This window comes from Puma concolor, chromosome E1 (assembly GCF_028749965.1).
Source record: "Puma concolor isolate L17-30 chromosome E1, mPumCon1.1.hap2, whole genome shotgun sequence".
Classification (NCBI taxonomy): domain Eukaryota; kingdom Metazoa; phylum Chordata; class Mammalia; order Carnivora; family Felidae; genus Puma; species Puma concolor.
The window spans coordinates 13513003-13525127 of NC_141680.1; the positions used below are offsets into that span (position 1 = coordinate 13513003).

A 12125-nucleotide genomic window follows, 5' to 3' on the forward strand; every position below is an offset into this window, starting at 1 on the left:
GGCGGTGGGGCTTGAGGAAGCTGTTTGGGAGTACATGGATGGAAATGGGAACAGTTGTAGTTAGAAGGAATGGGAAGGGGGGGGTGGGTGTGCGGGGGCGGGTGGGTGGGGGGGTGTGCGTGGGCGGGGGGGTGTGCGGGGGCGGGGTGGCTGGGTGTGCGGGGGTGGGGGGTGTGCGGGGGCGGGGTGGGGGGTGTGCGGGGGCGGGGTGGGTGGGTGTGCGGGGGCGGGGTGGGTGGGTGTGCGGGGGCGGGGGGGGGTGGAGGGTGGGTGGGTGTTTTCACGCGCGCACGGGAGGGGCGGAGGGGCAGAGGGGCAGAGGATAGGATCTCAAGATCATTTTGGAAATATCAACCTGTGTTAATTCTCCGAGCACCTTCAACAGAAGTATTTGGTGTTAAAAGACGACCACAGAGGGACAACTCAAAACACCACCTCTGCGGCTGAGGGGCCCCCGGACAGACAGGGAGGGTCAGGACCGGAAGGACAGCTTCCCTCCTTCCTGGAACCCAGAGGGGAAGGCAGAAGTGCTCCCCCACCCCGACTTAGAGTTGAGGCTCTGCCACACTCAGGCGGTGCTAGTCGCCCACTCTCTTGCTGTCGAGAAGGAATTCCTGTTCTCCTGTGGGGTCATGTAGTTCGGGGAACTTCCCAAGCCGCTCAGCTCACAAGAACACCTACGCCCGGTGTCATGAACTCCCTCCCTCACACTCGCCATCCCCCTCTGAAGCCCAGAAGGGAAAGAAAAAGAAAACGTCGACTGCCTGCCTGCCTGCCTACATTTACTATTCTATGTGTTGCCTCACCTATGAACACTGGAAACACAACTCGCGTGCCAAAATTCCCATCCTTGTAAGGGCACCTGGGTGCCTCACTCGGTAAGGCGTCCGAGTCTTGCCTCAGGTCATGATCTCGGGGTTCTTGAATTTCAGCCCCCACATCTGGCTCTGTGCTGACACCTTGGAGCCTGCTTGGTGATCCATTCTCTCCCTCCCTACCCCCTCTCTCCCACTCACTCACTCAACTGGAATGAATGCATACGTAATAAGTAAATAAATGTATATGTGTGTGTACACTTCAGCGGGCTCTCTTAGTCTACTACTCACAAAGCTATGGGACCATCACTGTTCATTCCAAACTATTTCCATCGCCTCAAAGAGAAAGAAACCCCACGCCCCCCTCTTCCTCCCCCCCCCCCCCAAGTACCTTCGACACTGACTCGAGGTTTCTCAACAGCCTTGCTAGCCCTAGCAATGTTTCCAAGCACTGGTGCTCCCCAACACCCCCCCCCCCCCCCCCGTCAAAGAACTCCCCTAATTCAGGCACTTCCGGGTTGTTCCAACACCTGGAACGGCGGGGGGGGGGGGGGGGGGGGAGGAGAGACTGCTGTGTTGGGGGGGGCGGCACGGGACACAGAAGCACTCTGAATCCCCTTCCCTTTGCCTCTCTTCCATCTGGGGTTTCCTGAGGTGTATCCTTTGACGCCATCACTCATCTATGAGAAATGAGAAAAAGAGGACCGAACGTGGCTAGATCGTTTTCCATAGCCTGATACGCATACCCACACGCACGCCAAAAGAAACGAAAATTGCGATCCGCTGGAAGGTCAAACGACGGCAGAGTGGTGCGATTAATGACGCTACACTCACACGATACGAGACCATGCGGCTGTTACAGATTATGTTGGCAGAGAGGTTTTCGTAGCACGGGAATCCGCTTGCGCTGTTCTGATACTTCATGACGACCGGTGGGTGGGAAACCTTCTACGTAGGGTGAGCTCTCTTGTATCCGAAGACACCAAATCATCATTTCAAAGGCTACGGGTGGTGAGATCGCTCTGGCTTGCAACTTCTTACCCCCTATGTTGTTCTCCAGGATTGCATTTCAGCTTCCTCCCTTATCCGAGCCAACGACCCTACCTGGTTTTTATGTATTTATTTCTTTTTAAAGAGATTCAGTACGACATTGGGTCCTAAACGGAGGCAGAGCTTTGGCTACTGGTCTCAGAAACGATGATTGTCTCTATATTTGTATGGATTCCGCCAAACTTGTGCCTCTCACGCCTTTCCTCTCGCTACATAACGTCTTAAGATGCAGGGAGCCCGCTCAGGTGGGACCGCCGCTTGTGGAAAGAGTCATCGGGGCAAAATAGTGAAAGCAGCGCCGATAAAGAATATGTTGCGGGTTAGACACATATTCCCGTTTCATCCCCACCCCCCATCGATCAATCACTTACTCCCCTTTGATGCCATGTTTTGTGTATTCCTGTATTTGTGGATGGGTTTTCAAAGATTTTATTATAACTAAGCGCGACATCCAGCGTGGGACTCGAACTCGCAACCCACGACATACAGTTGCACGATCCACCACCTGTGCCCACCAGGCATCCTGATGCCACGTTTTCTTTCTTTGCCTCCCTGCCGGCCGGCCTGCCTCCCTCCCTCCCTGCCGGCCGGCCTGCCTGCCTCCCTGCCGGCCTGCCTCCCTCCCTGCCGGCCGGCCGGCCTGCCTGCCTCCCTGCCGGCAGGCCTGCCTGCCTGCCGGCCGGCCTGCCTCCCTCCCGGCCTGCCTGCCGGCCTGCCTCCCTCCCTCCCTCCCTCCCTCCCTCCCTCCCTCCCTCCCTCCCTCCCTCCCTCCCGGCCTGCCTGCCGGCCTGCCTCTCTCCCTGCCTCCCGGCCTGCCTGCCGGCCTCCCTCCCGGCCTGCCTGCCGGCCTGCCTCCCTCCCTTCCGGCCTGCCTGCCGGCCTGCCTCCCTCCCTCCCTCCCGGCTTGCCGGCCGGCCTGCCTGCCTCCCTGCCGGCCTGCCTCCCTCCCTGCCGGCCGGCCGGCCTGCCTGCCTCCCTGCCGGCCTGCCTGCCTGCCTCCCTGCCGGCCTGCCTCCCTCCCTGCCGGCCGGCCGGCCTGCCTGCCTCCCTGCCGGCAGGCCTGCCTGCCTGCCTCCCTGCCTGCCTGCCGGCCTGCCTGCCTCCCTGCCGGCCGGCCTGCCTCCCTCCCGGCCTGCCTGCCGGCCTCCCTCCCTCCCTCCCTCCCTCCCTCCCTCCCTCCCTCCCGGCCTGCCTGCCTGCCGGCCTGCCTCTCTCCCTGCCTCCCGGCCTGCCTGCCGGCCTCCCTCCCGGCCTGCCTGCCGGCCTGCCTCCCTCCCTTCCGGCCTGCCTCCCTCCCGGCCTGCCTGCCGGCCTGCCTCCCTCCCTCCCTCCCTCCCGGCTTGCCGGCCGGCCTGCCTCCCTCCCTGCCGGCCGGCCTGCCTCCCTCCCTGCCGGCCGGCCTGCCTGCCTCCCTGCCGGCCGGCCTGCCTGCCTCCCTCCCTCCCTGCCTCCCGGCCTGCCTCCCTCCCTCCCTGCCGGCCGGCCTGCCTGCCTCCCTGCCGGCCGGCCTGCCTCCCTCCCTCCCTGCCGGCCGGCCTGCCTGCCTGCCTCCCTGCCTGCCTGCCGGCCTGCCTGCCTCCCTGCCTCCCGGCCTGCCTGCCTGCCTCCCTGCCGGCCTGCCTCCCTCCCTGCCGGCCGGCCGGCCTGCCTGCCTCCCTGCCGGCAGGCCTGCCTGCCTGCCTCCCTGCCTGCCTGCCGGCCTGCCTGCCTCCCTGCCGGCCGGCCTGCCTCCCTCCCGGCCTGCCTGCCGGCCTCCCTCCCTCCCTCCCTCCCTCCCTCCCTCCCTCCCTCCCGGCCTGCCTGCCTGCCGGCCTGCCTCTCTCCCTGCCTCCCGGCCTGCCTGCCGGCCTCCCTCCCGGCCTGCCTGCCGGCCTGCCTCCCTCCCTTCCGGCCTGCCTCCCTCCCGGCCTGCCTGCCGGCCTGCCTCCCTCCCTCCCTCCCTCCCGGCTTGCCGGCCGGCCTGCCTCCCTCCCTGCCGGCCGGCCTGCCTCCCTCCCTGCCGGCCGGCCTGCCTGCCTCCCTGCCGGCCGGCCTGCCTGCCTCCCTCCCTCCCTGCCTCCCGGCCTGCCTCCCTCCCTCCCTGCCGGCCGGCCTGCCTGCCTCCCTGCCGGCCGGCCTGCCTCCCTCCCTCCCTGCCGGCCGGCCTGCCTGCCTGCCTCCCTGCCTGCCTGCCGGCCTGCCTGCCTCCCTGCCTCCCGGCCTGCCTGCCTGCCTGCCTGCCTCCCTGCCTGCCTGCCGGCCTGCCTGCCTGCCTGCCTCCCTGCCTCCCGGCCTGCCTGCCTGCCTCCCTCCCTGCCGGCCGGCCTGCCTGCCTCCCTCCCGGCCTGCCTGCCGGCCTGCCTCCCTCCCTCCCTCCCGGCCGGTCTGCCTGCCGGCCTGCCTGCCTCCCTCCCTGCCAGCCGGCCTGCCTGCCTCCCTGCCGGCCGGCCTGCCTGCCTCCCTCCCGGCCTGCCTGCCGGCCTGCCTCCCTCCCTCCCTCCCGGCCGGTCTGCCTGCCGGCCTGCCTGCCTCCCTCCCTGCCAGCCGGCCTGCCTGCCTCCCTGCCGGCCGGCCTGCCTCCCTCCCTGCCGGCCTGCCTCCCTCCCTCCCTCCCGGCCGGCCTGCCTGCCTGCCTCCCTGCCGGCCTGCCTGCCGGCCTGCTGGCCGGCCTGCCTCCCTCCCTCCTGGCCGGCCTGCCTGCCTCCCTGCCGGCCGGCCTGCCTCCCTCCCTGCCGGCCTGCCTCCCTCCCTGCCGGCCGGCCTGCCTCCCTCCCTGCCGGCCGGCCTGCCTGCCTCCCTGCCGGCCTGCCTCCCTCCCTGCCGGCCGGCCTGCCTGCCTCCCTGCCGGCCTGCCTCCCTCCCTGCCGGCCGGCCTGCCTGCCTCCCTCCCTGCTGGCCGGCCTGCCTGCCTCCCTCCCTGCCGGCCGGCCTGCCTGCCTCCCTGCCGGCCTGCCTCCCTCCCTGCCTCCCGGCCTGCCTCCCTCCCTCCCGGCCGGCCTGCCTGCCTCCCTGCCGGCCTGCCTCCCTCCCTGCCGGCCGGCCTGCCTGCCTCCCTCCCTGCCGGCCGGCCGGCCTCCCTGCCTGCCTGCCTCCCTCCCTGCCTCCCGGCCTGCCTCCCTCCCTCCCGGCCGGCCTGCCTGCCTCCCTGCCGGCCTGCCTGCCGGCCTGCCTGCCGGCCTCCCTCCCTCCCTCCCTCCCTCCCTCCCGGCCGGCCTGCCTCCCTCCCTGCCTCCCGGCCTGCCTCCCTCCCTCCCTGCCGGCCGGCCTGCCTCCCTGCCGGCTGGCCTGCCTCCCTCCCTGCCGGCCTGCCTCCCTCCCTCCCTCCCGGCCGGCCTGCCTCCCTCCCGGCCTGCCTCCCTCCCTCCCGGCCTGCCTGCCTCCCTCCCTCCCGGCCTGCCTGCCTCCCTGCCGGCCGGCCTGCCTGCCTCCCTGCCGGCCGGCCTGCCTCCCTCCCTCCCGCCCGGCCGGCCGGCCGGCCTGCCTGCCTGCCTGCCTCCCTCCCGGCCTGCCTGCCTCCTTCCCGGCCTGCCTGCCTCCCTGCCGGCCGGCCGGCCTGCCTCCCTCCTGGCCTGCCTGCCTCCCTCCCTGCCGGCCGGCCTGCCTGCCTGCCTCCCTCCCTGCCTCTAAGTCCAACTAAAACATGAAGTCTGTGATGTGGGAGCTGTAGCCATCTGGTTCTTCTTATATCCCGATCACAGACCAAAGAACGATCTTTGCCATAGATTAGTGTTTTCAATAAATCATCTGTCGATGGCTATCGATAAAGGAAATTGTCAACTTTTAACGGCTGTGGACCCTGCTCCTGGGCACCCAGGGAAGCTAGGCTTTAACATTTACCAAGCTCCAAATGACCCTGTCAAACCCCAAAGCGTGTGCTCTGTTTCTGCCCTGAGCACACGTTGCATGTCCGCTTCGTTTAAATAAACAACAACAAAAATGGATCAAAGGGGTGACTTGGCTGGCTGGCTCCCTCAGCTAGGTCAGGGGAGCGGGTGACTCTTCATTGCCGGGCTGTGAGTTCGGGCCTTATGTTGGGTGTGAAGAGGACATAAAAACAAAACCAATCCATCAGTCAGTCAGTCAGCTGAGAATTAAAAAGGAGCCTTCCAAACATACGATGAGAAAATGGAAGAAAACCTCCCTGGATCCCCAAAGATTAAAGTCATACAGCTTTGCACATACTGAAAACAGAAAATAAACCCTGTAAAAATTTTCTGCCGTGTCTTTCGTCATTATACCTCGTAACAACAACAACAACAACAACAACAACAACAACAACAACTCCTCCTCCTCCTCCCTCCTCCTCCTCCTCCTCCTCCTCCTCCATCCATTCTATTTAAGAATTCCCAACACTGACAACTCTTATAAAGACCATCCAAGCACGGGACACAGAACTGCATTAGACCACATTCTTATGGCTACCTGACAGACATTAGAACTTCCACCCTTCGTGGTGACCCCCCGAGCTCACTGATGAGCTCTGCTTCCGAGTACTCCCGTGAAGCACACCACAAGCTCAGTCCGTGTTCACGGGACCACACTTAACAGATCGGGAACAGAACAGAACACACACCATACGGCGTTCACAGCAGCTGACGGAAGGGCAGGGGAAATACAAGTACCTCACACATCCAACTAATGGGGTTCTCTGAGAACAAAACTCTCTTTACGTCTTCCAACGTCTTCCAATGGGTGTGGATGTCCTTTGGATGCAGAAAACATTCGCACGTCATTTGCTATCGTTGCTCTCGGCACGCTCTTGCACCGAGGCCAAGGGACTGAGAGATGCATCTTGCCAGGTTAAAAAAAATCTATCCATCGTGTGCCACCGCCACTGAGTCTCTGCACGCACTCTCTCCTTTTCTCACTCACACTAGCCTTTCGTACTTTGGCACCACTGTCGTTCGAACACGAGGATCAGAAAACACAAGGTTTCAGAAGTTCAAACAGCCTTCTGGTTGCATAGCACACCCTTGCATTCATAGCATGGATACGACTCCGCGAAATAAAGAGTAGTGGATATAAATGGGACACCCAAGGTCAAAGTCACAGCCTGTATGGTGTGAAGACGAATTCAAGAGTGAGAAAGCACGTAGACGGAAATATTCCTTCCTATGGCAGAATATTTACAGCACTGCTTTCAATGAAGTGCTTCTCCCGTAAACATTTGAAATGAGATCAACGGCACAGATTCAATGAAGGCTTCATACTGTACTTCTGCATAGGAAGGGGTACAAGTGTCACAAACTACAAACGAAAGCAAAAAGACCAAACACTGTGACACCAGATCTCCAAAAAGGAGGTTTTCCTGGGGGTGGGGAATTAATGTGGTGGGGTTCCAATTAAAACAAGGAAAAAAGAGTGTACCTATAATGAATGGTTTCCATAGTGAACACGCACAAAGAATTCACTTGACGAGTCCAGGGATACAATATTACAGGAGAAATCCTTTGATGTCCATTGTAGCCTGTGTGTGTGTGTGTGTGTGTGTGTGTGTGTGTGTGTGTGTGTGTGTGTGAGAGAGAGAGAGAGAGAGAGAGAGAGAGAGAGAGAGAACGAGAACCAATCAGGCAGTTGGTTCGCTTTCAAACACCTGATATTTCGACCCTTGATGTAACAAAACTTCTAAAATTCCTTTAGCTTTGCCTCTCTTTCTAAAGAAAAATGTCAAAAATAGTGGTGAATATACTCCACGCTGAACGTACTGATTCTGAAAACTCTCAGTACGGATGGGTTTTATAATACACTTAACCATGTGTGGGGTGCTTGGTTGGCTCCGTCAGTTAAGTGTGTGACTGTGGCTCAGGTCATGATCTTACGTTTTGTGGGTTCGAGCCCTGCACCGGGCTCTGTGCGGACAGCCTGGAGCCTGCTTCGGATTCTGTGTCTCCCTCTCTCTCTGCTCCTTCCCCTTCCCACTCTGTCTCTCTCGGTCTCTCAAAAATAAATAAATGTTTAAAAAAAAAAAGAAAGGAAAGAAAGAGAGAAGAGAAGAGAAGAGAAGAGAAGAAAAAAGAAATACACTTACCATGTGTTTAGAAAAATTTGAATTCCTACCAGTCTATACCTACCCCACTGTCTAAATTCCCCAGCTGGAAGATTTAGAATCTGTGCTTGAGCCAAAGCCTCCAGGAAAACCGCTGCCTGACTCCGCATTTGATGCGGGTCCCCAACCGATGGCCGCACCTGATTTAGAACCACTATCGGAGTTCTTTCCAGAACCAGGGACCCGAGGAGGTTCCTCAACACATGACACATAGAAGTACCCTACGACCCAGCACTTTCACGACGAAGTACTTAGCCAAAGGATACAGGTCTGCTGTTTCCAAGGGGCACACGCACCTCAGGGTGCATAGCAGCACTATCCACGGTAGGCAAAGTATGGGAAGGGGCCAAATGTCCATCGACGGATGAATGGATACAGAAGAGGCGGTATCCATGTAACAACAGAGCAGTGCGCGGCCACCAGAGGGAATGAAGTCTTGCCATTTGCAAGTACCTGGATGGAACTGGAGGGTGTCATGCAAAGTGACATTTGTCCCTCAGAGAAACACATGTATCACAGGACCTCACCCGTGTGAGGACCTTCACTTCCCAAACAGAGGAACTCGGGAAGGGAAGGGAAGAAGGGAAGGAAAAATAACATACAAACAGGAAGGGGGACAAAAACGTAAGAGGCTCTTCCCTAAGGGGAACAAACAGAGGGTTCCTGGAGGGGGTTGTGCCGGGGCGGGGGCTGAAAGGGTGAGGGGTATGAAGGACTCTCCTCCTCAAACCACTGTTGCCCTATAGGCTAACTACCTTGGGGGTACATTGAAAAAATAAATTCAATAATAATATCAGAGAGGGCGAGGGCGAGGGCGAGGGCTACCTGATCATCTGCAAACGTAACAAAGGGAAAGTCCGGGAACCGTTTGGGAATGAAGCTGTCTACCGCTTCTCAGTCCTGGCAAAAGAACTGCTGCAGCTTATAGGCAGTCACGTCCCTCTGTAAGGCACCCGACAAACGCCTTCCTGCTTCTCAAAAGCTCATCTGGGCTTCGATGAGATTCAGGAAGTTTGCAGTCACACCATCGTTCCTCGATCGATCGCATGGCTTTCACCTCGGTTTCCTATTACGTAAAACGAACACGGCCAAAGCCCTTTGAAGGACTAGTGTGAATATCTTTCCTGTCCTGAACCAGAAGAACCTCTCCAAAGCTACCAAAATATTCTTTCAGATCCTGTTCGGTTGTTTTCCACGGGAGACCCAACACTCTTAAATCGGACGTTTTCTGGATGGCTCTCTTCACTTTCACTGCTGAAGAAGCAGGTATCTGTCTCGTCCCTTTTTCTGTGGCTATCTTTGGGATAAGTTGACGACTATCCGCTACCGGATTTCCCCAGCCAGCATCAGGGATGTGCAGAATGTCTTTGACCAGCCGGACACCTCTCATACACTGAGACGCTGGATTCCGGTAGTGCAGTCCACGTGCTGCCGACAAACTGGGCTGTCACTGTGGACAGCAGCACTGTCCCATCGTCTTCCGATGGCATTTCTTTTTTATATATATATAATTTTTTTTTTAATTTTTTTTTTCAACGTTTATTTATTTTTGGGACAGAGAGACACAGAGCATGAACAGGGGAGGGGCAGAGAGAGAGGGAGACACAGAATCGGAAACAGGCTCCAGGCTCTGAGCCATCAGCCCAGAGCCCGACGCGGGGCTCGAACTCACGGACCGCGAGATCGTGACCTGGCTGAAGTCGGACGCTTAACCGACTGCGCCACCCAGGCGCCCCTTCCGATGGCATTTCGATGGGCTCGTCATTCTCATCTTTGGTCACCCGAGTACATTCAGACACCTGCTCTTATTTCTCCGCTAGGCCGCTGCTAGGAAGCCTGACAGGGAACCCGAAGCAGCGAGGGATCCAGGAGCAGCCCAGCTACTGCTTCGCTCCCGCGAAATGGCCGCCTTGTAACTCTTTACGGAAGAGGAAAAAAAAAACACCACCGTGACCGCCACCATTTAATAACCTTGCTCTAAGTGTGGAGAAAGCAACCACCCATCCCCAAAAGGAAACTTGGGCAGGCTACACGTATAGGACATATGGAGCCTATACTTGCAAGTGCTTACTTACGTGGGAACGTGGAAGGGTCACCTGAGTCCCTGATGGCCCAGATGGGGTTCTTTGGAGGTGTCTGAATGAGTTTTCTTGTGTGCTCCCTTAGAGAAAGCTGGCCGTGAGACGACGCGGCCAGAAACTAGCAAGCCCTTTGGTTCCATCAGCGAAGCCCCGACTTTTGGGGAGGAACGGACGCTCACGGAGATATCCCGGGCCACATTTGGTTTGTGGGTTGCTGCAGCTTTTTTTTTTTTGGCTTCTTTGCGCCAAATTGGCTGTGTTCTCATTGGAAATGGAAAACACCTGCGCGATGGGATCCATCCGCGGTAATGCTCTCGTGCGATTGCATTTGTTTTTACAAAAGGGGGAGATTTGACCATTGGGTCTTTCGTGTCCTCTCCACAAGTAGGAGTGAAACAAAGGCTGATATTGGTTTGCATCTTGTTTGTGGATCTATGGCCACAGGTGTTATCCATGTGAGATGTTTTCTCTACCTCTGGATGCTATTGCTAACACCAATTTGTAAAGAAGCTCCGTTACTGTGTTTCAAGGCAAGCTCTTGTAAACATTGGGCATTCTAACACTCGGGAGGATCAGAACAAACCCAAATGTGTTTCACATTCACGTGAACGGGGTGGGTGGGTGTGGGTGTGTGTGTGTGTGAAATTCTCTACATTCAGAGTTTTATGTTACTCCATAAGAAAGTTGCCTCACGGGAAGGGACACAATGGATGGCCCAGAGAGAGGAGAGATAAAAATTGAACACACCTGCCCTCCCCGCTACACCCACACCCACACCCCCTTTCCCAATAGTCAGAAGAATGAGGAAGAGGAGGAAGGCACACAGATGCCAGTGATCCTAAACCCACCCCTCCTCCTCCCCGAGCACAAGCGCCAAGATGGGTGCCCACCCCACGGCCTGCTCCTCCTTCACCTCTTCCACAGGGGGCTGAAAAGCAACCAGAGACAAAGCCACTTTTGCAGGACGGAAAGACAGGAGACAGAGATGGAAGAAGAAGTAGGAGGTGGACGCGGACGCGGAGTTGGAGGCGCAAAAGAAAAAGATAAAAGACACACAAAAAGGTGAGTCCAAAACTTTAAATCTGCCTGGGGCCTGGCCCGCGGCTCCCTGGCCGCCTCCGCCTCCGCCTCCCCCTCCCCCTGTTTCTGCATCAGTTGGTGTGGCTCCAGTGATCTCCTAGGCCATCCCCGGTGGTGGGGCCTCCCGTGTGAGCCTGATGGTGGGGAAACAGATCGTTTGACTTTTTAGCGGACACGGGTGTGACGTCTTGGATACTAAAGGCCATGGAAGGTTGATTGCTTACTTAAAATGGACAGATTTTCGGAGCCGCCGATATCAAATACAATGCCGATTGCTAGGTTTTATTCTTTGTGGTGGTGGTTGTAAAATGGCTTGAATTTGGTGCTCTCTGCATGACAAGGCTTTGGGGTGGGCAGCTCCGGTCATGGCCTTGCTTCCGTCCCAATACTGACCCTGTAACTGTGGTCCTCAAAATATACAGCTCTGTGACCTTTACAAACAACATAACCCGTTTTCTCCCTCGTTTTACAACAGGTATCGAAAACAAAATCAAAAAAACTTTACAAACACTTACGCCCTTCCTTGTTCCACTCAGACACGCACTCTAGGGTTCAGGCCCGAGGCAGGGGCCTAATCAGCTTTCATGTGACTTCAATTTATGACTTAACGGGTACCCATTGCAGTTTGTCAGCAAAAAGTACTTCAAACGATGGTCGATTTTGTCTCTCGCATACAGTGTTCGTGGGTGAATGTTGACAGGAGATAGGTTAAATACACAAAAATGTTTACTCGTAAACCTTTAAATTTTTTCCTTGTACCATTTACTTTTGAGAGAGAGAGAGAGAGAGAGAGAGAGAGAGAGAGAGAGAGAGAGAATGAGAATGAGAATGAATGTCAGCGAGGGAGGGGCAGAGACAGAGGGAGACACAGAATCCGAAGCAGGCTCCAGGCTCTGAGAGGTCAGCACAGAGCCCCACGCGGAGCTCGAACTCACGAACTGTGAGATTGTGACCTGAGCCGAAGTCGGACGCTTAACTGACTGAGCCGCCCAGGAGTCCCTATTTGTAAACTTTTAAAATGGCTTCCCAAATCTTTCGTGACCTGGAACTTCAAAGCTTTGCTAAGTTAAGTGG

At 57.8% G+C, this 12125-nt stretch overlaps 1 long non-coding RNA gene and 1 pseudogene across 1 annotated transcript in view; one reads left to right on the forward strand and one right to left on the reverse strand.

Annotated features, from left to right (window-relative positions):
• The window catches only part of LOC147574113 (uncharacterized), a 1210-nt gene extending 135 nt beyond the window's left edge, over positions 1–1075 (forward strand). The window contains exon 2 of the long non-coding RNA XR_015243704.1: positions 374–1075. This is a non-coding gene — a long non-coding RNA (uncharacterized LOC147574113). The remainder of the gene's footprint in view (positions 1–373) is intronic.
• Positions 1076–7779: 6704 nt separating this feature from the next.
• On the reverse strand, positions 7780–9380 carry LOC147574114 (TAR DNA-binding protein 43 pseudogene; annotated as a pseudogene).
• Between the last annotated feature and the right edge of the window lie 2745 nt (positions 9381–12125).